At 42.6% G+C, this 27,438-nt stretch overlaps 1 long non-coding RNA gene across 1 annotated transcript; it reads right to left on the bottom strand.

Annotated features, from left to right (window-relative positions):
- Nucleotides 1-248: 248 nt before the first annotated feature.
- Nucleotides 249-9,901, bottom strand: LOC309650860. Its single transcript, XR_014257793.1, has 2 exons — nucleotides 5,588-9,901; nucleotides 249-3,727 (listed from the first exon to the last, which is right to left on the bottom strand). It is a non-coding gene; the product is annotated as an uncharacterized lncRNA (long non-coding RNA).
- Between the last annotated feature and the right edge of the window lie 17,537 nt (nucleotides 9,902-27,438).

The following is a 27,438-nucleotide window of genomic DNA, read 5'->3' as shown; positions in this document are numbered from 1 at the left end:
TGGGGTCTAACTCTGCTTTTCTTCCCCTTCCTGGGTCCCTCATAGTCTTCCCAAGCACCCTCTTTTTGTGTCTCTGCTTCTCACCTTTGACCTTCTCAAAGGGAGAGGCTGTCACAGGATAGCTCAGTTAACATCCACAGTGTGGCGGCTCCTGATGGAATTAGCTTTTGGCTCAGCCGTTGTTGGTTCATCCAGGCAAATCGTTGAAGCACATGGCTATCTTCTTTTCTTTTTTAAAAATTAATTAATTTATTTATTTATTTATTTGTGGCTGCATTGGGTCTTTGTTGCTGCACGTGGGCTTTCTGTAGTTGTGGCGAGCAGAGGCTACTCTTCGTTGCAGTGCACAGGCTTCTCATTGTGGTGGCTTCTCTTGTTGCGGAGCACGGGCTCTAGGCGTGCAGGCTTCAGTAGTTGTGGCTCTCGAGCTCTAGAGCGCAGGCTCAGTAGTTGTGGCGCACGGGCTTAGTTGCTCCGTGGCATGTGGGATCTTCCTGGACTTGGGCTCGAACCTGTGTTCCCTGCATTGGCAGGCGGATTCTTAATCACTGCGCCACCAGGGAAGCCCACACATGGCTATTTTCTTATGCATGGATGCCTGGCACTGGGGCTTTGTGGTCTGCTCACGAGATACGTGATAGATATGATGGGTCTTAATTTACTAAGCATCTCTCTGTATTAGTCTTGTGCCAGATGCTGGGACACCACCTAACCGATGTTGCCCAAGCCAAATGCCTCTGGAGCTCCAGTTAGTACGAGATGAACATAAACACTTGCCCCATGGCTCTGCCCCAAGATGGCCATGTGTCATCGCCTCCTGCCTCTGGCCTGTCTCAGAGGGGAAGGCTCTCAAGTGCATCTACCTCCTGGTCCCCACTTGCGGGCAGAACTTTAGTGGCCAGGCCCTTCTACTTTAACCCCCTCTGGACTGAACCAGACTGTTCAATCTAATGTCTCATATTAGTAAGTGTTCAGGTTTTATTGATCTCCAATACTCTCCTCTGATCCCCTAAGGGAAGGAGAAAAGTAGAATAAGACACAGATGATGGAACCAGTGCTGGTGATAATTTTGCCCAACAAAGTCCAGAATAACTTGGCAACCAGTGACCTTCTGACTGGTCTCCCTCGTGGGTACAAGCATGTGGGGGGAAAGGCAGACCTTCCCTAGAGGGCCTTGGGGCTTGATGAGGCTTTCTAACCCTGCCAAATGTGTCACCCTCCTAAGGACAAAGGATAGGACTTCCAGGACCATGTTAAATCACAACAGGGAAAATGTCCCCTTTGAATAGGTTTTCAAAGGGATGAGATTTAGAATGTTGAGGAGGGAGCCTTCTGCTTTTTTTTTTTTTTTGGCCACACCACTTGTGGGATTTTAGTTCCCCAACCAGGGATTGAACCCAGGCCCTCGGCAGGGAGAGCATGGAGTCCTAACCACTGGATAGGCCAGGGAATTCCCTTTATTTTGTGACTGTTAGAGGTTACTGCATCCACGTCAGCTGTCCTATGCAATCTCTGTCGTTGCCCCCATGCCAATCTTGCATTCTCTTGCATTAGTGAGCAACGTGGATTTTCCTGAATACTTCACAGAGAAAACCGAGCAGGAGGTTTCCGCATTACTCGCTCCATAGCAAACTCTTCAGATTCTTCCTCTGCCATGTCTTCTTCCCAGGCTCTCATCAGTGGGTCCCCAGGATTCTCTTCTGAGCCTCCTCAGGCAGCCTGCAGCAGTGCTCAGCCCCCCGACCCTGCTGCCTTGGTCCTGACTCTCGCTGCATCTCTCTCCATTGCCATCTTCCTTCTGTGGGATGGTCTGGCTTTTCTCTGGGTTTCTGACCACAATCCTCTGCTTTCCGTGGCAATGCTTAGGAAACCCCACCTACCAAGACTGGCCCTTGGACCCACCCCTTAAGCCTTCAGAAAGAAGGCCTCTGATTGGCCAGTCTTTTTCACTTATCCACCTCTTGGAACAATCACTGGATCCAGGAGGATATACTGCTAAGTTGGGCCCAGCCTGAGTCACATGCCCAGCCCGTTGCAGGAGCGGGATGGGCTCTGTGACTGACAGTACTCCCACCAGGACTACAGGGAACAGGGTGCATTTGCTCCAAAAGAAAGGGGTACCGATTGGCACACAAAATCAATAGTTACCCCAGCCCTCAAGGGTCCCCTTGGAAGTGGGAATAGGATATGGGGGAGGGGGGGAAGAATTTCCCTTCTAATTTTGTACAAAAACAAACATTTTTGGTTATTTCAATCCTGCAGTGTCCTCTATGCTGGATTTCTATCACATGCAATCAAAAGAATCCCGACTGTTATAGAAGCATTGCAGAAAAAGGCATTTATTTTTAATATCCATGTGCTTTGCTAAAACTGTTTTTAAGAATTTTAAACTATTTTAAGGTTGTTCAAGTTGACCCTTAAACAACACGGGTTTGAACCGCGTGGGTCCACTTATACACAGATTTTTTTTCCACAAGTGTGTGCTACAGTACCACATGGTGTGGAACCACGGCTACAGGGCCCACTATGGGACTTGAGCATCCCTGGATTTTGGCATTTGGGGACAGGTCCTGGAGCCAACCCCCCACAGATACTGAGGGTTGATGGTACTTGTTTTGAAATTTTACAGGTTAACTCTTAATTTGACATGCATTTGAAGAGATGCTTTCGGACTTCCCTGGTGGTCCAGTGGTTAAGACTCCACGGTCCCAATGCAGGGGGCACAGGTTCGATCCCTGGTCGGGGAAATAAGATCCTGCACACCACCAGGTGCGGCCAAAAAAATAAATAAATGAAAATAAATAAATAAATAGATGCTTTCAGTGGTTTATATTTTATCTCTTCCACATAAAACCTTTGAATTACTTATTGGTAAATGTGACTTGTTTAATGAGCTAAGTTAGTGGTTTTTCAGGATGTAGATGGGGCATGACAGCCTGCCAACAGAGAGCTGGAGAATTTAGGTCCTTGTCACTCTGACAAACACGTCCTGGCCCGGTTCCCACAAGGAAACTTCTCATTTCATCTGATGACCTTGCTTCTATAGTTTCTTTTTAGCTTCAAGTACTTGTCTGAGCAAGCCTGTTTTTTCATAGATGACTAAAAACACTCTATGAAGAGGTACCGTTCACAAGAGTTAATAACAGAAAGCACTGTGTCAAAATCCAAGACATGAATATAATTAAAATCACATTGTATTTCCTGTTGGTCGCTGAAGCAGACATTTAGAAAGTCTTATCTTCAATAGGACATTTAGAATGCCTGTCATAGAAAATTATCTTTAAATGATAGCTCAGAAAAGAAATACAAAAAGCTCTCGTACCATTTATTATTAATGTGATTTATGTTAAACGTCTCTGTGGAAAGCTGAAAATGTGCCAATAAATTAGTTCAAGAAATGATGCAAAATTAAATATTAATGAAGTGCTCAAACAAGCACCAATTAAACTGCAGTATAAGCTTGTAAATATTTCCACAAGTAATTCCCACTCCATATTCAGGTAGCATTGAAGTTCAAAGAAAAGAATCATCACTAATTTATACAGAAACCTTTTTTTATTAATAAATTTTCCAATTCACAAATTTAAACCTAGCTTCTGGTTTTTAAAAAGGCAATAAACCGTTAATATTTGTGCTTGGATTCATAGATCATGGATAGTCTTTATGTTGCAAGTGATAGAAAGCCCAACTCACCTGGCTTAAACAAAAAGGAGAATCTGCCTGCATGCTTAACTGAAAAGTACAAAGGAATGTCGCTGCAGGCAAGGTTCCGGCCAGCAGCTCAAAACATAGCACGAAAAACCTGGTATCTTTCTGCCTCTCCTCTCTGCCTTCTACTGCATCGACCTCTTCCTAGGGGTGATGGATACTGGAGGGCCCTACCCTTCTCTCCCCTTCAGGACCAAAGCACTTCATTCCCCCAGCTGTCGGGAGGATTGGTTGTTGATGGCTCGCAGCTGAGTCCTTCAGGCATCAGCTCATATTAGTAAATGCTCAGCCTCTATTTATTCCCCTCCAGATACTATCTTCTGTCTCTCCCAAGGATACATGGCCTCCCAGTGACTGCTTAGTACAGGGGCACAAAGGCCAAGTCCTCTTGCCTAAGTTAGAGACGACTCTGAAGGGTCACCTCAGCTTGAGCTCCCTGTGGGACAAGCTGCGGCCTCTGGTACAACTGCATCGCTGTTCACCTCCCTCTGCTCCATCCTGCTTCATTTACCCTCTTACCGTTTTTCTGAGACCACCATCTTTCTGAGACCACGCCCCAATAAATTTCTCACGTGTAAGTCTCCACCACAGAATCTATTTCCAGGGACCCAGACCTATGACGGTTGGGGCTAGGAGTGATTTTAGGGAGCGGATTCTAAAAACAGGAGTTTGAAGCTGGAAGTGGAGCCCCAGGAGCCCCTGGCATGCTGAAGTGGTGCAATTGGTCAAACTTTCACTGGGGATGTGCTGGGATGGGAGACTGATGGAAGGGAAGGCACTGGTGGAAGCAAATTCCCTCGTATGTGAGAGGTTCAAGGGAAGTAGTGATATAAGGACTGTGGAATCACACGGCTGGGGCTATCAACACTTGAAGAAAGACAATGAAAGTTTGAGGATGCTTAATCACCAGTTTAAGGCAAAGCGTGAAAGTCTCCTTGGCAGCATGTAAAGAGAGACTCTCATCTTCTGCAGCTGGAGGGCAGAAAAAGCTGGGGTCAGGACCATTCCTCTTAACTCTAAGAGGAATGGAGCAAAGGAGGTCAAATTCTCAATCAAGACAAGTCTTCTCTGCCAAGGTCATGCCCTGATGGAGAAGGAGCAGGACTCAGACTTGGAATGGAAACATCTGGGTCAATGCACTCAGAAATCTTGAATCTCCAGGTTCCACTGAATCCTCTGGACCTGCAGAAGTGCCCCCTCCTCCCTGTTAAGGGCTAAAGCTCCCTCTTGCTTGAAAGTGATGCAGGATCCTCTGCTTTGTAAGACAGGAGACATCCCCCTCCTGCCCACAACACAAAGAACTAGAGTCAAGTCACAACAACATCCAGCCCGGGAAGTGTTACAGGAACTTGCCGACAGGTGCCAGCAGGAGTCAGAGAGCAAATATGGGACTGGATCCTGAGGATGAAGATCAAGGGGGCAGAATATAAAGTTTGATTAGAGAGAATTTATTAATATGGAGCAGTCTCCTATGATACAGGATTTCAATCCCTGGCAAGAACCCCAGGAGAAGGTGCTAGGATAGCTAGCTCTTGGAAGCCTGTGAACAGCAATGGCCCACACTAAATGAAGTAAAAAAGCCCAAACTGCCGTGGCTGGTGGTAGAACAGGGGGTCAAACGGCTCAGAGGAGAGGGTCTGCTAGACAGGGTTATCCTGCGGGGGTCTGCAGACTCCCCAGCTGACTGTGTTCTCTGGGAGAGCACACAGGACACTCTTAGCCAAGCTGGTAGAAGGAGCCCCAGTATCACTGAAAGTTCATGCTGGCTGTATCCTCCATAGGCCAGGGCTGAGGGTGGGAGATGCTGTTATAGATCGGGGCTCCCTGATAGTAATGGGGATAAGAGGAATCTAGAACAATAGAGGCCAGACGGTAGTACTTACCTGTCAGAAGTGGCCATGATTCTCATAATGAGCAGCAAGGTCAGAGAGGCAGCCGGAGGCCCTGACTCTCAGAGAGCCATAGAAATGGTTAATAGGACGTGGTATTCCTAGAGACAAGATAGACGTACAGCCAGAAAGAGCATTGTTTACCTTATTTTTTTTTTAAATCAGTCACCCCAGTAAAAAGCCATAATCCCTTGTCCAGCTCCCAACTTAAGCTAAGACCTAGAAGCTGCTGAACAAAGAAGGGCCCTCATCTCCTGGCAAATGTGCAGAGTAAGGTTCCCCTAGCCCCTCCCCAGGAAGACCTTGGGTGATTACTTTAGTGATCATGCACTGGGGAAAGAGGACGACCTGGACCTTTTTTGAGAACTGTTGGACACAAAGTCCAAGTTGACATTGATCCCAGGGATCTGAAGCATCATCATGGCCCCCTGTTGGAGTGAGGACATATGCGGTCAGGTAATGGGTGTGGTCCTCACCCATGGCCAGCTTTACAGTGGGTCCTCCAGGGCCACAGACCCACCTGTAGTCATTCTCCTGGTCTCTTAATCTATAATTGGGACAGGCACAGCTGAGAGTTGGCAGAATCCTTGAACCGGTTCCTTGCCCTGTGGGTTAAGGGCCATGATAATGAGGCAGAAGAAAGGGAAACCTCTCAAACCACCTCCACCCAGCCAACCAAAAACCATATCTTACCCTGGGGAGAATGGCAGAGATTAATGCCACCAGGAAAGACCTAAGGGGCGGTCTTCATCATTTCTCCCATTTAGTACCCCAGTCTGACCCCTCTGTCACCTGCCACTGCTGAGTTGTACCTCCCCCTTAGATGGCATCTATAGCCACCTTGGAGTGGAGGCTGGGGCGCTTATAACCAGCTGATGGAGGAAGAAAAAGACCAAGTTTGGTTCGTGGGTGAGTTGGCTTGTTATGTGGGTGAATGGACCACTGCTGCCCTATAGCTGCAGGCAGGAGTGGCCCTGGAAGAGCAAGGGGGAGAAATCTCAGCTTCAGGGGTAAATCTAGTTGTCCACTTTGTGTACAAGCAGAGTGACCTGAAGTAAGAATGTACATGGACTCAAGGGTAGTGGCAAGTGGTCAAGGACCTAGAAGGAGAAACATTGTAAAATTAGGAAAAAAGGAAGTCTGGGGGAAAGACCTGTGGATGGACCCAAGGAGGGGACACAAAGTGTGAAAATTTTGTATCACATGTTAATGTGATCAGTGAGACCCCCCCAACCCCCACCCCAGGGGTGGGGTGCAGCCAATCCCACCCAGGCCAGAGGGAGCTCAACAGCAGAAACAGCAGATGTCCACTAGAGTGACAAAGTTATTTTTGGAAACCAGTAGCCCAGAAAAATTTCCCTAGATTTGTACTTCTAAGACAGAGTTGAGAGATCGTTTTGTCCAGGTTCTCACGAGAAAGGTAATTAACCAGCCTTCACTGAACACTTTCAAACAGGTTGCTCATTAACTCTCCGGGTGACCTGCCTCCCTTTAGGACAGTGCAGTGTTCAGCAGTTTCTCCTTCTGTGACAGGTTGGGGTTTTCTCCTCCTACCCTCCAAGGAAGGGCACCGCGCCTCCCCATCTTTGGCTCCATGCCAAGCTAGGATCTAAAAGAAAGTATTTTGGTAAGAGAAGTGACATACGCTTTGTTAGCAGAATAACCCAGGGAACTTATGCTGCAAGAAATGATCCATTTTAGGACTTCCCTGGTGGCACAGTGGTTAAGAATCCTCCTGTCAATGCAGGGGACACGGGTTCGAGCCCTGGTCAGGGAAGATCTCACATGCCGCGGAGCAACTAAGCCCATGCGCCACAGCTAGTGAGCCTGCACTCTAGAGCCCGCAAGCCACAACTACTGAGCCCGCCTGCCACAACTACTGAAGCCCGTGCGCCTAGATCCCGTGCTCCGCAACAAGAGAAGCCACCACAATGCGAAGCCTGCGCACCGCAGCGAAGAGTAGCCCCCGCTCTCCGCAACTAGAGAAAGCCTGCGCGGAGCAACGAAGACCCAACACAGCCAAAAATAAGTAGATAAATAAATAAATTTTTTAAAAAAAGAAATGATCCATTTTAATAAGAGAAAGAATTGTTTGACTAGTCAATGTTTCCCTTGGAGGGAAGTAAAACCCTCTCCCTTACACACAAAACACCTCCACTACCATTGAGAGAATAATCAGAAGCAAATGGATGAAATGATCCAGAGGCTGGCTGGGGACAGACGGTGGAGGGAGAGGAAGAAAACAAGGAGAAACCAGAGAGGGCAAGATTTCGGATGCCCACAGGGTTGACTTCAATGGAAAAAAGAGTAAATTTTTCTATAACATTCTGGAGGTTCTGACTGTAGAGTTGATTGTCTAATGACGGTTTTACCTTCCCACCCTTTCAAATTTGAAGGGTTATACTTACCTTTAGCTTAAACCAGCACTAATTATTTCCGAGTATAACCCAAACATCTCTTGGTAGAGCCAGATTAAGAGGAAGGCCAGCACGGCAGTTGCCTGGGGTAAACCCTTGGCATTAATAAGAAAGGTGATACCAGTTAACTCAGTTTTCTGTAAGTGATGCCTTACATAAGAGGCAAGATGTAAATTATCCCCACTCCTGCCAGAGTGGGCAATGCCCTTGGGTGCAAATTTTAAAATACTGTTCATCAGCCCAAACAGTTTCTATTTTTTTTTTGAATTTTATTTAACTTATTTTTTTTATATAGCAGGTTCTTATTAGTTATCCATTTTATACATATTAGTGTATATATGTCAATCTCATTCTCCCAATTCATACCACCACCACCACCGCCCCCCCCACCCCGCTGCTTTCCCCCCTTGGTGTCCATACGTTTGCTCTCTACATCTGTGTCTCTATTTCGTCCCTGCAAACCAGTTCATCTGTACCATTTTTCCAGGTTCCACATCTATGCGTTAATATACGATATTTGTTTTTCTCTTTCTGACTTACTTCACTCCGTATGACAGTCTCTAGATCCATCAACGTCTCTACAAATGACCCAATTTCGTTCCTTTTTATGGCTGAGTAATATTCCATTGTATATACATACCACATCTTCTTTATCCATTCATCTGTTGATGGGCACTTAGGTTGCTTCCATGACCCAGCTATTGTAAATAGTGCTGCAGTGAACACTGGGGTGCATGTGTCTTTTTGAATTATGGTTTTCTCTGGGTGTATGCCCAGTAGTGGGATTGCTGGGTCATGTGGTAATTCTATTTTTAGTTTTTTAAGGAACCTCCTTAGTGTTCTCCATAGTGGCTGTACCAATTTACATTCCCACCAACAGTGCAAGAGGGTTCCCTTTCCTCCACACCCTCTCCAGCATTTGTTGTTTGTAGATCTTCTGGTGATGCCCATTCTAACTGGTGTGAGGTGATACCTCATTGTAGTTTTCATTTGCATTTCTCTAATAATTAGTGATGTTGAGCAGCTTTTCATGTGCTTCTTGGCCATCTGTATGTCTTCTTTGGAGAAATGTCTATTTAGGTCTTCTGCCCATTTTTGGATTGGGTTGTTTGTTTTTTTAATATTGAGCTGCTTGAGCTGTTTATATATTTTGGAGATTAATCCTTTGTCCGTTGATTCGTTTGCAAATATTTTCTCCCATTCTGAGGGTTGTCTCTTCATCTTGTTTGTAGTTTCCTTTGCTTTGCAAAAGCTTTTTAAGTTTCATTAGGTCCCATTTGTTTATTTTTGTTTTTATTTCCATTACTCTAGGAGGTGGATCAAAAAGATCTTGCTGTGATTTATGTCAAAGAGTGTTCTTCCTGTGTTTTACTCTAAGAGTTTTATAGTGCCCGGTCTTACATTCAGGTCTCTAATACATTTTTAGTTTATTTTTGTGTATGGTGTTAGGGAGTGTTCTAATTTCATTCTTTTCCATGTAGCTATCCAGTTTTCCCAGCACCACTTATTGAAGAGGTTGTCTTTTCTCCATTGTATATCCTTGCCTCCTTTGTCATAGATTAGTTGACCATAGGTGAGTGGGTTTATCTCTGGGCTTTCTATCCTGTTCCACTGATCTATATTTCTGTTTTTGTGCCAGTACCATATTGTCTTGATTACTGTAGCTTTGTAGTATAGTCTGAAGTCAGGGAGTCTGACTCCTCCAGCTCCGTTTTTTTCCCTCAAGACTGCTTTGGCTATTCGGGGTCTTTTGTGTCTCCATACAAATTTTAAGATTTTTTGTTCTAGTTCTGTAAAACATGCCATTGGTAATTTGATAGGGATTGCATTGAATCTGTAGATTGCTTTGGGTAGTATAGTCATTTTCACAATATTGATTCTTCCAATCCAAGAGCATGGATTGGAAGAATCCAATCTCTCCATCTGTTTGTATCATCTTTAATTTCTTTCATCAATGTCTTATAGTTTTCTGCATACAGGTCTTTTGTTTCCCTAGGTAGGTTTATTCCTAGATATTTTGTTCTTTTTGTTGCAATGGTACATGGGAGTGTTTCCTTAATTTCTCTTTCAGATTTTTCATCATTAGTGTATAGGAATGCAAGAGATTTCTGTGCATTAATTTTGTATCCTGCAACTTTACCAAATTCATTAATTAGCTCTAGTAGTTTTCTGGTGGCATCTTTAAGATTCTCTATGTATAGTATCATGTCATCTGCCAACAGTGACAGTTTTACTTCTTCTTTTCCAATTTGTATTCCTTTTATTTCTTTTTCTTCTCTGATTGCTGTGGCTAGGACTTCCAAAACTGTGTTGAATGATAGTGGTGAGAGTGGACATCCTTGTTTTGTTCCTGATCTTAGAGGAAATGCTTTCAGTTTTTCACCATTGAGAATAATTTTTGCTGTGGGTTTGTCGTATATGGCTTTTATTATGTTGAGGTAGGTTCCCTCTATGCCCACTTTCTGGAGAGTTTTTATCATAAATGGGTGTTGAATTTTGTCAAAAGCTTTTTCTGCATCTAATGAGATGATCATGTGGTTTTTATTCTTCAGTTTGTTAATATGGTGTATCACCTTGATTGATTTGCATATATTGAAGAATCCTTGCATCCCTGGGATAAATCCCACTTGATCATGATGTATGATGATGTGTTGTTTAATGTGTTGTTGGACTCTGTTTGCTAGTATTTTGTTGAGGATTTTTGCATCTATATTCGTCAGTGATATTGGTCTGTAATTTTCACTTTTTGTAGTATCTTTGTCTGGTTTTGGTATCAGGGTGATGGTGGCCTCATAGAATGAGTTTGGGAGTGTCCCTTCCTCTGCAATTTTTTGGAAGAGTTTGAGAAGGATGGGTGTTAGCTCTTCTCTAAATGTGTGATAGAATTCACCTTTGAAGCCATCTGGTCCTGGACTTTTGTTTGCTGGAAGTTTTTTTCTTTTTTTTAACATCTTTATTGGAGTATAATTGCTTTACAATGGTGTGTTAGTTTCTGCTTTATAACAAAGTGAATCAGTTATACATATACATATGTTCCCATATCTCTTCCCTCTTGCATCTCCCTCCCTCCCACCCTCCCTATCCCGCCCCTCTAGGTGGTCACAAAGCACAGAGTTGATCTCCCTGTTGCTTCCCACTAGCTATCTATTTTACGTTTGGTAGTGTATATATGTCCATGCCACTCTCTCATTTTGTTACATCTTACCCTTCCCCCTCCCCATATCCTCAAGTCCATTCTCTAGTTGGTTAGAAGATTTTTAATCACAGTTTCAATTTCATTACTTGTGATTGGTCTGTTCATATTCTCTATTTCTTCCTGGTTCAGTCTTGGAAGTTTATACCTTTCTAAGAATTTGTCCATTTCTTCCAGGTTGTACATTTTATGGGCACAGAGTTGCTTGTAGTAGTCTCTTAGGATGCTTTGTATTTCTGTGGTGTCTGTTGTAACTTCTCCTTTTTCATTTCTAATTTTAATGATTTGAGTCCTCTCCCTCTTTTTCTTGATGAGTCTGGTTAATGGTTTATCTATTTTGTTTATCTTCTCGAAGAACCAGCTTTTAGTTTTATTGATTTTTGCTATTGTTTTCTTTGTTTCTATTTCATTTATTTCTGCTCTGATCTTTATGATTTCTTTCCTTCTACTGACTTTGGGTTTTGTTTGTTCTTCTTTCTCTAGTTCCTTTAGGTGTAAGGTTAGATTGTTTATTTGAGATTTTCCTTGTTTCTTGAGGTAGGCTTGTATTGCTATAAACTTCTCTCTTAGAACTGCTTTTGCTGCATCCCATAAGTTTTAGATCATTGTTTTTTCATTGTCATCTGTCTCTAGGTTTGGGGGTTTTTTAATTAATTAATTAATTAATTAATTAATTAATTAATTATTTATGGCTGTGTTGGGTCTTCGTTTCTGTGCAAGGGCTTTCCTAGTTGTGGCAAGTGGGGGCCACTCTTCATCGCGGTGCACGGGCCTCTCATTATCGCAGCCTCTCTTGTTGCAGAGCACAGGCTCCAGACGCGCAGGCTCAGTAATTGTGCCTCACGGGCCTAGTTGCTCCGCGGCACGTGGGATCTTCCCAGACCAGGGCTTGAACCCGTGTCCCCTGCATTGGCAGGCAGATTCTCAACCACTGCGCCGCCAGGGAAGCCCTCTACGTATTTTTTGATTTCCTCTTTGATTTCTTCAGTGATCTCTTGGTTATTTAGTAACATATTGTTTAGCCTCCATGTGTTTGTGTTTTTTACGTTTTTTTCCCTGTAATTCTTTTCTAATCTCATAGCTTTGTGGTCAGAAAAGATGCTTGATATGATTTCAATTTTCTTAAATTTACTGAGGCTTGATTTGTGACCCAAGATGTGATCTATCCTGGAGAATGTTCCGTGCGCACTTGAGAAGAAAGTGTAATCTGCTGTTTGTGGATGGAATGTCCTATAAATATCAATTAAATCTATCTGGTCTATTGTGTCATTTAAAGCTTGTGCTTCCTTATTAATTTTCTGTTTGGATGATCTGTCCATTGATGTAAGTGAGGCGTTAAAGGCCCCCACTATTATTTTGTTACTGTCGATTTCCTCTTTTATAGCTGTTAGCAGTTGCCTTATGTATTGAGGTGCTCCTATGTTGGGTGCATATATATTTATAATTGTTCTATCTTCTTCTTGGATTGATCCCTTGATCATTATGTAGTGGCCTTCCTTGTCTCTTGTAGCATTCTTTATTTTAAGGTCTATTTTATCTGATATGAGTATTGCTACTCCAGCTTTCTTTTGATTTCCATTTCCATGGAATATCTTTTTCCATCCCCTCACTTTCAGTCTGTATGTGTCCCTAGGTCTGAAGTGAGTCTCTTGTAAACAGCATATATATGGGTCTTGTTTTTGTATCCATTCAGCAAGCCTGTGTCTTTTGGTTGGAGCATTTAATCCATTCACGTTTAAGGTAATTATCAATATGTATGTTCCTATTACCATTTTCTTAATTGTTATGGGTTTGTTTTTGTAGATCCTTTTCTTCTCTTGTGTTTCACACTTAGAGAAGTTCCTTTTGCATTTGGTGTAGAGCTAGTTTGATGGTGCTGAATTCTCTTAGCTTTTGCTTGTCTGTAAAGCTTTTGATTTCTCCATCGAATCTGTATGAGAGCCTTGCTGGGTAGAGTAATCTTGGTTGTAGGTTCTTCCCTTTCATCACTTTAACAGTATCATGCCACTCCTTTCTGGCTTGTAGAGTTTCAGCTGTTAACCTTATGGGAGTTCCCTTGTATGTTATTTGTCATTTTTCCCCTGCTGCTTTCAATAATTTTTCTTTGTCTTTAATTTTTGTCAATTTGAATACTATGTGTCTCAGTGTGTTTCTCCTTGGGTTTATCCTGCCTGGGACTCTCTGAGCTTCCTGGACTTGGGTGGCTATTTCCTTTCCCATGTTAGGGAAAATTTTGACTATAATCTCTTCAAATATTTTCTTGGGTCCTTTCTCTCTCTCTTCTCCTTCTGGGACCCCTATAATGCAAATGTTGTTGCATTTAATGTTGTCCCAGAGGTCTCTTAGGCTGTCTTCATTTCTTTTCATTCTTTTTTCTTTTCTGTTCTACGACAGTGAATTCCATCATTCTGTCTTCCAGGTCACTTATTCGTTCTTCTGCCTCAGTTATTCTGCTATTGATTCCTTCTAGTGTATTTTTCATTTCAATTATTGTATTGTTCATCTCTGTTTGTTTGTTCTTTAATTCTTCTAAGTGTTTGTTCTTTAATGCTTCTAGGTCTTTGTTAATCATTTCTTGCATCTTCTCAATCTTTGCCTCCATTCTTTTTCTGAGGTCCTGGATCATCTTCACTATCATTATTCTGAATTCTTTTTCTGGAAGGTTGCCTATCTCCACTTCATTTAGTTGTTTTTCTGGGGTTTTATCTTCTTCCTTCATCTGGTACAAAGTCCTCTGTCTTTTCATTTTGTCTATCTTTCTGTGAATCCAAACAGTTTCTATTGAGTGTTTCTGCAAACATATAAATCACAAGATGCAGCCACAGCCATGACACCAGCTCCAAACCAGCCGGCAACTCTGATATGCTTTCCTGAAGTCAGCAGCTGCAGTCAGCTGAAATTGTGAAACCAAATCACAGCAGGGGAAGACTGCTTACCCAGAAGGAGAGATTTATTTTATTGTCTAATATTTAAACAGTTTAATATGCTTCCCAATAAATTGTTTGAATGGTTCAGAAGAGAGCATGTAACAAATATATGCAATAAATCCCTCATTTTAACATAAAGGAATATGTATAACAGAGCATCTGTTTCTCTCCATCTATAATTAGCAAGTGTTTAGAGGATCCTGGTTTGAAGGGGCATCCACATCTCTCAGTCCCCAGGCCCCTGGCCTCAATAGCCTGTGGGTACAAATGAGGCCACATTATCATTAATGCCCAAACCACAAAAGCTCTTTGCTCTGGCCAGCAGCACCTCAGAGGCTTGGCCACCCCTTCCCCAGAGTCTCTGAATGAGGGGCCTCTCTGTGCCCAAGGACAAGCCTCCCACTCAGGCCTCCTCCGCAGCCAGCCACTGCCCACATGCCTCCTCAGTGGGGGCCCAGAACTGCACTGCTACTGGGTTCTGTGGTGACTGAGGCCTTTCCTGATGCCCTCAGCCAGCTGGTCTTTGCTGGGGTCCCCAGAGCCCTCAGGCCATGACAGCTGGAAGCCAGGGGATGGAGGAGCAGAGGGAGAATGACCCCCTCCAGCTCCACACCATGTCCTGTCACCTGGACTTCAGAGGGGCAGAGAGGTATCCAGAGTCTCCCCACATCCTTGAGCTTCTGGCCCTGCACCTGTCTCCACCAAGGTCCCAGACCAGTTCCTCCTGCTGGGCTGGGACACATGGCCACTCCATTCCTTCTCCTCTCCTCCTCCCTCACTTCCTCCCTCTCCTGGATTTTCATGTGTGTGTGTGTGTGTGTGTTCCATGAGGGCAGGGATTTTTTGCCTGTTTCATTCACCATTGTATCTTTATTGCCCAGAAGAGTACCCAGCAAATAATAGACGCTCAAGAAACTTTGTAGACTGAATGGGAAAAAAGTGAATCTAAGAAACCCTCCTGCCTCCTCCTTCAGCACAAAAGCCCATGCCCCCATGTGTATCCTTTCAGACAGAGCTCACAGGGATGAGAGTCCACCAATTTTACAGCTCAGCTAGGCTCAGACAGGACATGCACTGCATGAGGATGTGGGATCATAGCTGTGTTATGAGCATGCACTGGCCTCAGCAGCCTGGGCCCACAAAATGGGCACATGTCACAGGGGCTCCAGTTCCTCTCCCACTTAACAATAGGAGGTCCATCCTTCCCAAATACTCCGGGGATCCACAAGGGATGTTGAGTGTTTCCTTATGCCATCCTGTGCCCCTTGCAGCCTCACCTGGCCTTCTGCCCCTATTTCTCCTCTGCTCTCTCTACCCACCTACTGCCTGCTCTGTCACAGCCTGTCCCTAGCTTCCCTCAGGCTAACCCTCCTCGTGCCCAGCACTGGCAGGGCAGCTGCCCTCAGGTACATGGCCTGACCTTGGCCACCACTCCTGCCTCATTTCCTCTCTTTGCTCATCAACCTGCAGCCCCTTGAGCCTTCATTCTGTTCCAACAATGAAGCAGGCTCATTCCCGCCGCAGGATTTTGCTCATCCTGGGACACTCACCTTCAGGATCTTTGTTGCCTGGCTGGCTTCTTCTGATCTTTACTGCCTTTCCTAATGTTGCTCCAGGAGACCTTCTTTAAACACACCATCTACAGGAGGCCCCAGCTCCTCACTGTCACCTCAGCCTGTTTTATGGTCCTTATAAGATCTATCACTATCTGAATTGCTCTTGTTCATTTATTTTTGCTTGTGTATCCTGTATGTCTCTTCAGTAGACTGTAAGCCCCATGAGAACAAGGGCTTTGTTCCATTCACCACTGTATCCCAACTTTCAGAATGTTGGTGCTCAATTAAAATCCACTGGATGACTACTGGGCGTATACCCAGAGAAAACGATAATTCAAAAAGACACATGCACCCCAATGTTCATTGCAACACGATTTACAATATCCAGGTCATGGAAGCAACCTAAATGCCCATCAACAGATGAATGGATAAAGAAGTTGTGGTACATATATACAATGGAATATTACTCAGCCATAAAAAGGAACAAAACTGAGTCATTTGTTGAGACGTGGATGGATCTAGAGACTGTCATACAGAGCGAAGTAAGTCAGAAAGAGAAAAACAAATATCATATATTAATGCGTTTATGTGGAACCTAGAAAAATGGTACAGATGAGCCAGTTTGCAGGGCAGAAGTTGAGACACAGATGTAGAGAACAGACATATGGACACCAAGCGGGGAAAACTGCGGTGGGATGGGGATGGTGGTGTGCTGAATTGGGCGATTGGGATTGACATGTATACACTGATGTGTATAAAATTGATGACTAATAAGAACCTGCAGTATGAAAAAACAAACAAACAAAACAACTAATACTAAACTTTCATTGGGTTATTTGTATGGAAATATGTTAATATAAATGTTTCAGACATTAAAAAAAAAAAATCCACTGGATGTTAAATGTTGACTATCCTCCCTACTTGGAGTCCAGGTACAACAACCACCAACCCCAGACAGGAGAGGTTTCCCTCCTCCCAGCTTTAGGCCTAACTCTGAGGCTCTGGTATTCTATGATGGGATCTGGCTCTTCCCAGCCTGCCTGATGGTAGAACTGTTGACCTCCTCAGGGGAGACCCCCCACAGGGGTATGGTCTAGCCCTTAGCCCCAGCCAATCCAGACAGAATTCTCCAACTTCAGGACATTTCCTAGTGATGGTCATTAGGGTTGAAGACTGCTCTGTGAGGACATTAGCAGTCTGGTCAAAGTCAAGCCCTTCCAAATCCAGGCCAGTTTCTTTTCAGTCAGTCAGAGTGAAGACAGGGCCAGACCTGTGAGCTTCCTCAGAGTGTCAGTGACCTGATCTGTGGGCATATGAACCACACACACACACACACACACACACACACACACACACACACATACACATACACAAGACACAGACCATCAGAATCCATTCTGAGAAACTGAGGTTCAGCTCTACGCAAACATGCACCTCATTAACATTTGGAAGCAGACCACCTACTTCACTCTGGGCATGGACTGGTCAGTGACTCACGGGGCCTCCCCTGGAAGGACAAGTGGAAATTTGCTGGTCATCCATGGTCATCCATGTAACTCATATCTCCTCTCGGTGTTTTGCCCAGAATATCAATCAGCCTTGGCACAAAGGTGTATTCAAGTGTCCAACTCAACTGCTTCTACTTTTCAAAAGGCGATGTTTTCGGGTCTGGCCATCAAGGTTTCACAAGGCCTCCAGGCCTCCACGACACCCCATTACAGCCCTGCCCTGGGCCTTCCTGTTGTGAAGTGCTGCATCATCTCCTCTGGCGCACAAACACCAGGGACACTTGATGACCTGGGAATAATGGCTTTAGCTGTTTTAGCCGCTCTATGATAATTATTAAAATGTTATCAATAAAAGCACAGAAGATGACTCTAAGTGTTTTCACAGTCAGAAATCAAAGGGGAGAAGGAAACCTTTTAAAATCAGAGCAGACCAATAGTGGATCACATGCCGACAAATGAGCAAGGAAGGCAGGCTGGGTGTGGGGGCCCTGCAGGTGGAGGGGGGACATACGATCACTTCTGCCTGCAGAGGGGAGGGCCCGGGTAGTGTCACCAGTTACCCAGGCCTGTGTCTCTTCCATCTGACACTATTTTCAGTGTCTTTAATCATCAGGAAATTGTATCACGGTAATTGGGGAAAAAGTGATCCAAAAAGCCTGGAATGTAGAATGAGTAGGAAAAAATTGAGTTTCCTTGTTTTCAAGTATTAAGGTAGACACAAGAATTGTGAATAAATGAGCATAACTTAGCTGGAAGTTCCTGCAGGAGGGTGGCATACACAGTGCTATCTGGATAACATTCTTGGCCTCCCCTCCCTCCTGTGAACAGAACACCCCTGAGATGGCCATCAGCAAAGACGAAAACTCGCATCAGCCCCAGATATTAGCCATCCACACCAAGGGAACTTGAGGACTTTCTACCAGACTGCGCTCTGTGGGGCCAAACAGAAGGCGTCACTGAGAAAAGGCAGCCTGCTACCCCATCCGTTAGGGACCATGGGTTTGGGACAAAGTAAGAGATGCTGGCTGCCCAGGGAGTCATCCCCCCCGGCTCCACACTCAGCAGGCAAGGGCTGGAGGCCAGGGTGACCCAAGGGATGATGGAGTGAGAGTGCTTCCCTGCAGCTTTCACACCACCCTAAGTGCACTCTGGGTGCCTGGCTGGTCACACCTGGGCTCAGCCACCCAGAAGCCCTGAGAAGCAGCTGGTGGTTCCATGAAGCAGAAAAGTATGCCAGCACCCTGCCAGGAATTCCCTAGAGCCTTTTTTTTTTTTTAACTTATTTTATTTATTTATTTATTTTTGGCTGCACTGGGTCTTTGTTGCTGCACACGGGCTTTCTCTAGTTTCATCGAGCGGGGGCTACTCTTCCTTGAGGTGCGCAGGCTTCTCATTGCAGTGGCTTCTCTTGTTGTGGAGCATGGGCTCTAGGTGCTCGGGCTTCAGTAGTTGTGGCACACGGGCTCAGTAGTTGTGGCTCGCGGGCTCTAGAGCGCAGGCTCAGTAGTTGTGGTGCATGGGCTTAGTTGCTCCGTGGCATATGGGATCCTCCCGGACCAGGGCTCGAACCCGTGTCCCCTGCATTGGCAGGCGGATTCTTAACCACTGTGCCACCAGGGAAGTCCCCCTAAAGCCGTTTATTAACTTATTTGCAGTGGTTATGTCTTCTTGAGAATTTCAAAACAATAAGACTCCATTTTTCCCCTTTTCTAAAAAATCCATCAATGGAGGAGGCACTGAGTCTCCAGGAGTGGGAGCTCAGCTCCTGCTTTCTCCCACTCCTCCAGAGCTTCTGATGTCTGAAATGATCATTCCCACTGTGTGCCCTGTCTATTTTCCTTCATTCCTTTGATCTGAGCCTGAATGACCCTCTGGGAAAGATTCAGGCAGGAACTCTTCCACATAACGTGATTCATTGTTGGATAGGCAACAAAAATGGTTTCCATTTCTTCCCCTCCTGAGTGCAAGGTCATTTGAGGAAAAGGTCACAGGAATTAAACAAGTGGGTATGAAACGGTCAGATTTCTCACTGACAAAGAGGACCGGAGAATGTGGCGTTAGCTCCTTAGGCAAACGGGCTCCTCAGTCATTCACACCCGAGCTAGACTTTGCCATCAGGCCCTGACACACTGCTCCCTGCAGGGCCAAGCCGATTATTGCCAGGCAAAGAGCAGCCCAGAAAACACTCTGAGAAGGAGCTGAGCCAAATTTACCCATCAGATTCCTCTGAGAATGAGTGGCAGACACTGCCCCCCCCACCACCACTTAATATCATCCCACATGGAAAAATGAAACAAGGGAAATCAAGATTCCACCCTCACAGCCACACTGGGCAGACAGACTTTCCTCTGTAAGGATGAGGCAAAGAAACCTCGTAGGATCTGGGTCGATTCTGCAGCTCAAAAGCTAAACACCCCCCAAAGGTTCTGAGGAAACTGCCTCCCCTGGGGAAAAAAAAAAAGATTTACTGCAGCGCAAGTTTTTTTAAAAACATCTGAATATCTGGTTCAAATTCTCAATAAGATTCCAGGGAACTCTGGAAAAGATCTAGAAAGTAGAAAAGATCAGAATAAAGAGGCAGAAATCTGAGAGCAGGAAGTACAGCAGGGAGACAGAAACCACAATAGCTGGGTTAAAACCCATGATGAAGGCTGTAAATAGCAGACAAGACACTGGAGAAAATAAAATTAACATGGTCAAGGGTAAAATGGTAAAGTGATGAAAAGGAAAGGGGCAGGCAGTCAGACACAGGGGATATAACCTGGGGGTAATAGGAATTCTGGAGAGAAAAGAATAGATATAGCAAAAGCAGTAATCAAAGACATGGGAAGAGGAAACGTTTCTGGTACACAGAAAGAACTCAGTTGGAAATGAAAGTATGTTCTGAGTCCTGAGGAAAGTTTATAAAAAGAGGACCACATTTAGACACACCATGGTGGAATTCTCAAGGTAAAAAAAGTTAAGAAAATTTCTGGAATACACACACACACATACACAAACACACCCTTGGAACAGGAAATTTCTGAAGGGGGAGAGAGAGATTTTACTTTTCATATCCTTAGCTCTGTTGTTTGTTTGTTTGTTTTTTAAAACACCATGTCCATTTAAAAATAATTTTTAAAAGAAGTTTAAATTTGGGAGAGGGGTGGTAAATAAGGATCTTATAGACAAATGGGAAATAAAAACAAAGAGCCTAAATTAAAATGATCTCAGATTTCTCACAACATCCAGAGAAGTACTGATAAATGTCAATTTTTTAACCTCAACTTGTTAGAAATACATTTTATTTTGTTAATATATATAAATGTATATAATATTTTAACAGGATAAAGGATATAAAATATTTAAATTTTCTTAGATCTTCAGACATTCATGAGCATAATTACCTTTACTACATTCAATGCACTTTAATGTTTTCTATCCTTGTCTATATCATTTTATATATTTTTTAAATGCACTCACAATGGAGTGGGTTGTGACCTGTAGTTTGGAATCACTGATCTAGAAAAACCTAAAGGAAAAGCCATGTTGTCATTCATGACGAAGGCAACAAAGAGACCTTCTCAGGTGTGGAAGTTGTTAAAAAAATAATCCCTTCCGAGTACTCTTCTTGAATAAACCACATACTCTTCTTGAAAATGTATGCTAGGACACAGGAAAAAAATCAGATGTAAAAACTCATAAATGAGAAAAAACAAATCCAACTTGAAGCACCTGCTTAGAGGTTTAGGGAAAAAACTTTCATATATTCTCCAAAACAATGTGAAAATGTGAATCTACCATCTTTTTTGGCAATATCTTTAAAAATTTAAAATGTGCATACTCACCTCAATCTTGGAAATCCAAAAACAAAGACACCAGTATATAAAGATATATGAACTATGATGCTTCCTGCAGCAATATGTATAGTGGCAAAATAACTAACAATGACTGACATGTCCAACAACAAGTTAATGGTTTAATAAATTATGGTGCATCTATGCTAAAGTAATAACCATATGTAGCTATTTCTAATAAATTAGCTATCATCCCATTTCTGTAAAGCATAGAGGGGGAACTTATTAAAGGGTTCACATCTGCATGTATTTATGTGAGCAGAGAGAAAGATGTGGAAGGAAAAAAGCAAATTGCCAAGGCTGGTTAATTCTAAGGGGTGGGAGCAGTAAGGAAAGAAAGGGAGATCACTGGCTGCTCTGAAACACTTTTCAACTGACTTGTTGCAGTAAATATGCCTTACTTTGAAATTTTTAATCCAATTTAAAAAATTATCCTCTTGTTAAAGGGCATTAAACTTAACTTAAAACTTAACGTTATAAGTTTAGTTATATAACTTAAAGTTAATACATATGCATTACTCTAAATAATAATTTTTTTAATAGTTTCAAATTGAAGATTCAAAAAAGGTATTTTTCCTTCAAAGATATTAGCTATTATAGATAAAAATGATGAAGTTTACAATCCCAGATAAAATTAAGAAGAAGTGGGAATGGGTGGGGGCAAATTTATTTTCCACAACAGGGAGCAAAAAATATAGTTCTATATGGACTCTGATCATTGACTATCATATCAAAAACCTCTGAAAACCTTTAAGGTAAATAAGAGTAGAATTAATAAAGAATTCTAATTCTTGCTTTCTAAATTATTAAGGATTACAGACTAAAAAGAAAATTAAGAGCAAAATGTGTTAGGCCTAAAACTAAGGCCCAATATTTTTTTTTAATTAATTAATTTATTTTTTGGCTGCATTGGCTCTTCGTTGCTGCGCGCAGGCTTTCTCTAGTTGCAGCGAGCAGGGGCTACTCGTTGTTGCGGTGTGCGAGCTTCTCATTGCGGTGGCTTCTCTTTGTTGCGGAGCACAGGCTCTAGGCACGTGGGCTGCAGTAGTTGTGGCTTGCGGGCTCTAGAGCTCAGGATCAGTAGTTGTGGTGCACGGGCTTTGTTGCTCCGCGGCATGTGGGATCTTCCCTGACCAGGGCTCGAACCTGTGTCCCCTGCATTGGCAGGCAGATTCTTAACCACTGCACCACCAGAGAAGTTGTAAGGCCCAATATTAAGTGTTGCTTTGATACGTGGTGAAACTGGGAGGGCCTTGAATGGTCTAACTGTAAGTTCTCCTCCCCACTCTCCTCCCTCCAGTAAGGTCCCCTAGCCGAACAACCCTCTTTATCAAGGGGACCAGGAGAAGGTCCTTGGGTTTCAGTTCCCTCTAACCTGCACGATTATTCAAATAAGCCAACAACATCCTCCCATGAAAACCAGGGTTTATCTCACCCTTTTGATACTATAATGCTTGCCTCCCACAGCCCCTGGTTGTTCACTCTGAGTGTAACCCCCATATGGCCCTGCATAGTGTGCTGTGCCCTCCTCCCCTGGACAGTAGGCATATGTGACTGATAAACTGCCCAGAATTGGGCATCATGCGTTCAGCCATGAATGGTAATCCTTCCCTCACCAATGGGGTGAACAGGAGGTGATTAAAACACAAGAAGATATAAAAAAGCAGAAGGCATCAAATAAGTTGACAAAAGCTGTGCTAACCCTGGTACTGCAGAGAGAAACAGAAAATAGAAGATTTTATCAATTCAACAGAAGGTAGAAAAGGAGAAAAAAAGTGGAGAAAAAGGATGATGAGCAGAAAATATAGCATAATAGTAAAAGAAAGTCCAAATAAATAATTAATAGCAATAAATGTGAACTGCTTAAATACACTTAGGAAGACACACATTATCATATTGGGTGAAAACTAAAAATTCTATTGTATGTTATTAATTTTTTCTATAATTCTGGAATAATCTCAGCTATCATATCTTCAATGTTACTTCCCTGACATTTTCTTTATTCTTTTCTTCTGCAAGTCATATTGGACATATTTCAGGGTCTCTCAAGCTATTCTCCTCCTCTTTGAACTGCTTTCTCTTATTTTTAATCTCCTTATTTCTCCTTGCTGCATTCTGTGTAAATTCTTTAGAACTATCTTCCAGTTCACTACTTTTATCTTCAACTATATCCAGTCTAAAATTCATCCCATCTTTTGAGATATTTTTTATTTCATGCCTATATTTTTATTTCTGAGATTTATAATTGCTTATATTTTGTATCTATATGTTCATTTCATTTTCATCTGCATTGACTCATAATTTCTTGTTTGTCAAATGTTGTCTTCATTTATCTCTTTGAGCATCCTTATTTTCAAATCTTTGCTAGGTTAGTCCAAAAAATAAATTTCATCTGTGAGCTCATATTTCATTTGTTGAGTTGGTTGTCTTTTTTGGTATTTGATTTCTTCATTTGCTCATATGCTTTGGGATTTTGGTTTACAGGCTCATTATGGCTGGGAGTTTTTGATTTTTCTTTGTGCTCTGTTTTTCTTTCTTCCTTCTTGTCTGGTGGATTTAGTTTTATGGTCATATCCACAAGATTAGTCCAGAACTGGTCTTCTGATGGCCACTGTGAACTTGTGCTCTTCATTGATTTGGGGGTCTTGCAGACTCAGTCACAGGGTTGACTCACTTCTTGGTTGTGAGGCTGTCATTCCTCTGCTGCCTCCTTAGGCTTACAGTTTTGGCCATAGCTCCTTAGAGCTGGTCAGTTGTCCTTTTTTTCAGTCTCCTTTCACAAGTAAGGTGCCCTCACTCCAGTCCCTGGTTTCAGCCAGAAAGTCTGGCTCTATCCTCTGTTCCATGTGCAACATTTTAGCTCCCACTACCCCACAGGCTTTTGGCTTTGGCCTTACTCAACACCAGTTAGTTTTCCTTCTTGTCTGCTGAGATGTTTATCCTGTTTTTTGGCCTGTTTATGTCTTATTAATGTCTTTTGAAACTTTTTCTCTCATTGTTATATGTTTGGAGCATACAGAGGGTATGTCAAAACATGAACTTTCCAGCCTTCTTCTTGGAGATGGAGTTTCTACTTACAATGGAAACATACCTGCAGATACAGTTTGGGGGTGAAAGAGCAGAGCACTGAGACTGCAACCCTGGGAGTCCAAGTAATGGGCATTTTGTCTGGGCTTAGGGGGCTGGGCAGGGATGTGGACCAGACCAGTAAAACCCCATCTGGACAACTTCTATTTACAGACCAGCTTCCTACGGAGACCCCATGTGGCAGTAAGATGGTTTGCAGGAGCAGAATGTTCTACCCAAAGTGCTTTCCTACTCCCCTGCTCAGAGCCGGGAGCCTAACTGACACCTCCTTTGTGAACTGCATGTGTCCACCCCAGGCTTTTTAGACAACTCAGAGGACCAAAGAGAAAGACAATACTGCATATGGGCTCTCAGCTGGCTAAATAGAAAAATGAAAGAGCTATGGCTTTTTCATTTTTGAATAATCCATACTGTTGACACACAATATATACAAAATAATGGAGAAAGAAAAATAAGAAAGATATAGTGGAGCATTTAAATTCTTCTCCAGAAAAAGATTCATAAATTTCAATATTGACCCAAAAAAGAAGCACAAAATTCTGAATAGATCAATAACCAAAAAGAAAAGAAAAAAAAAAAATTACTGAAGAAATCTCCCTAAAGGACCCTTGGGTTCTGTGCTTTTGTTGGCAAGACTTTTCTAATGGTTAAGGAACAGCAGTGTCTATTGTTGTTACGTACAACAATTCCTATTGTTGTATAAATTATTTCAAAACACAGAATAAAGAAATAATGCTCCTCAATTTGTGATGTAAACTCTGATTCTTAAGTCTACAAAAAAAAAACTAAAGAAAGCCATAGACCAGGGGTTGCAAACTCAAGTGTCTGTAAGCGCCAGAAACTAATATAAATGGGTGAAGTTGACTGGTGTGTGAAATGACTGGGGAAAGTGGGAGCTACAGGAACTGGAGAGTGTGCACCTCTTATTCAAGAATTCAAAATCAAATGCTTCAAAATCCTGTGCTTGTCGCATAAACAAGTCCCATGAGTCACCAGTTTGCAGCCTCTGGTATAGGTTGATCTTTGTTATAAAATAGATGTAAAAATCCTAAATAAAATACTAGCAAGTTAAATTCAACCTACACTACAATTTTTTAAAAACTTACTAAGACCAAGTTACATTTACTCTAAGGCATGCAAAAACGTTTTAATATGTGGAAATTATTTAAAAAATAATCCATCATCTCACATTGGAAAAACCTATATGATCATTTCAATAGATGTTGGAACTTAATACCTGACAAGGGGAGGCCCGGGAATCCAGAGCTGGGTTGGGTGTGAGCTGGCAAAGGATGTCCCAAATGTAGCATCTAGGGGTAAAGCCAGGACCAGGCCCAGCAGACAGACAGCCCAGTGAAGTGTCGATCCAAAGAACTGGACACAGAAGCAGAAATTAGATAAAGGCAAGAAGACAGGGCCTGCAGAGATGCTTGGGAAGCACAGCCTGGGGACTTTACTGCAGGAGCCTCTCTGTCATCTGGTCCTGAGCCAAGTTTGGACTCTAGCTGCTGAAAACACATTTGAAAACATTCAGCATTCACATATCATAATATTTCTCCTAAAACTAAGGTCTAAGGATAATGCTGTCACATGAGAAAGAACACATCACAGAAGCAGCCCACTTAAAACTAAAAAATGCCTTCCCGCTCTGATTTCCTGAGGAGCCATTTTGTATTTTCAAGACTTCCTACAATAAAAGAAAAAGAAGCACAATGGAAGTTATAGGGGAACCTGAGGGAAGAGGAGACAGCGGGGATCAATGAAACTTGCATTTTATATGGTCAAATCTAAATCAATCAAGGTATGTTATACCTCAATAACCAATTTATTCTACTTTTTTAATTTTTAATTTTTTAATTTTTTTGGCTGCACCGCGTGGCTTGTGGAATCTTAGTTCCCTGGGCCCCCCTGCAGTGAAAGCATGGAGTCCTAACCACTGGACCACCAGGGAATTCCCAATAACCAACTCATTTTTAAAAATAGTAAAATCTAAGTGGGTACTGATAGAGTGACAGGGAATAAGTGCTAAGTCAGGACTCCACACCTCTGCCTCATACCATACACACAAAAAATTTCAGATGGATTAAAGACTTAAATGTAAGATGTAAAATAAATATAGTAGGAGAAAATATATGAGACCATATACCTCATCAAGGATCAGGGAGATCTACCTAACCAGAAGAGAAAATGAGAAGACATAAAACAAGAGGAACATAATTGATTCCAAAAAAAGTTTTAAATTTTTAAAAGACCTTAAAAAGTCAAAATGCCGTGATAAATTGAAGAAAACTTTCAATTTCAAAAGGATGAAAAAAAGTCTTAAAATTGATACGAAAAAGACAAATAACGCAATAGCAATAGATAAACTCATGAAGATTATGAAGAGGCAATTCTGGGAAAAGAAAACCCAGTCAGGAAACCAATTGAGACACTCCCCAGCAGAAAATCACAAATTAAAAACCAAGGCATTCACTTCTCACCCATCAGATTAGCAGAAATTCAACAGTGATAACAACTGCTGTTGGAAGGGATGCAGGAGAACCATACTCTCATACATTGCTGTCAGAAAAGTTGAATTGTCTTTGAAAACACAATCTGGCAATAGCTATTAACATTTAAAATTCCCCTTTCCCCAGTAATCCCATTCCTGGGAAACTCTACCACAGAAATGAACACATTAGTGCATGGGGATAAGTGTCAAACCACATTATTATAGCCTTGTGGTAGTCACAAAAACTGGAAACCAAGTGAATGCCCATTCAAGAAAGGAGTGGCATATTATGCAGCCATTAAAAAAGAATGGGGTAGACCTGTCCCATCCGTTCTGGGGGAATTTCTACTATGTGTTTATGTTCAAGGGAGAAAAGCAAGATACAAAGTGTATGTAAATAAAAAACCCGTGTGTGTGTGTGTGTGTGTGTGTGAAAATTGTTACAAAGGTGGAAGGAAGGAAGGAAAGAAGGAAGGTAGGAAGGAAGCCAGACTGTTAACATGGAGGAGAAGGGGAGAGAAATACTTAAAAGTAAGTTTCTATATTTAAAAACCATGTGTGTAATGTGATGCCGTCCATGCAAAATCTATACACATAAAGAGATGGGGAAAGGATCATCACCAAAATATTAATGATGATTATCTCAGGGAGTGGGATTGCAGGTGACTTTTTCTTTTTTCCTTATTTTTTCCCTATGTTTTAAATGTTATATAATGAGTATAGATTATTTATACAATCAGTGGAAAATAAAGTTATTTTCATTGTTGGGTGCAGGGGAGTATGGGCAGGTAGACAGTCCCTGGGGGACCTGATTTAATGACACACA

This window comes from Balaenoptera physalus (genome assembly GCF_965194825.1).
Source record: "Balaenoptera physalus genome assembly, chromosome: 20".
Lineage (NCBI taxonomy): Eukaryota > Metazoa > Chordata > Mammalia > Artiodactyla > Balaenopteridae > Balaenoptera > Balaenoptera physalus.
This window is presented reverse-complemented; position numbering and strand designations above follow the sequence as displayed.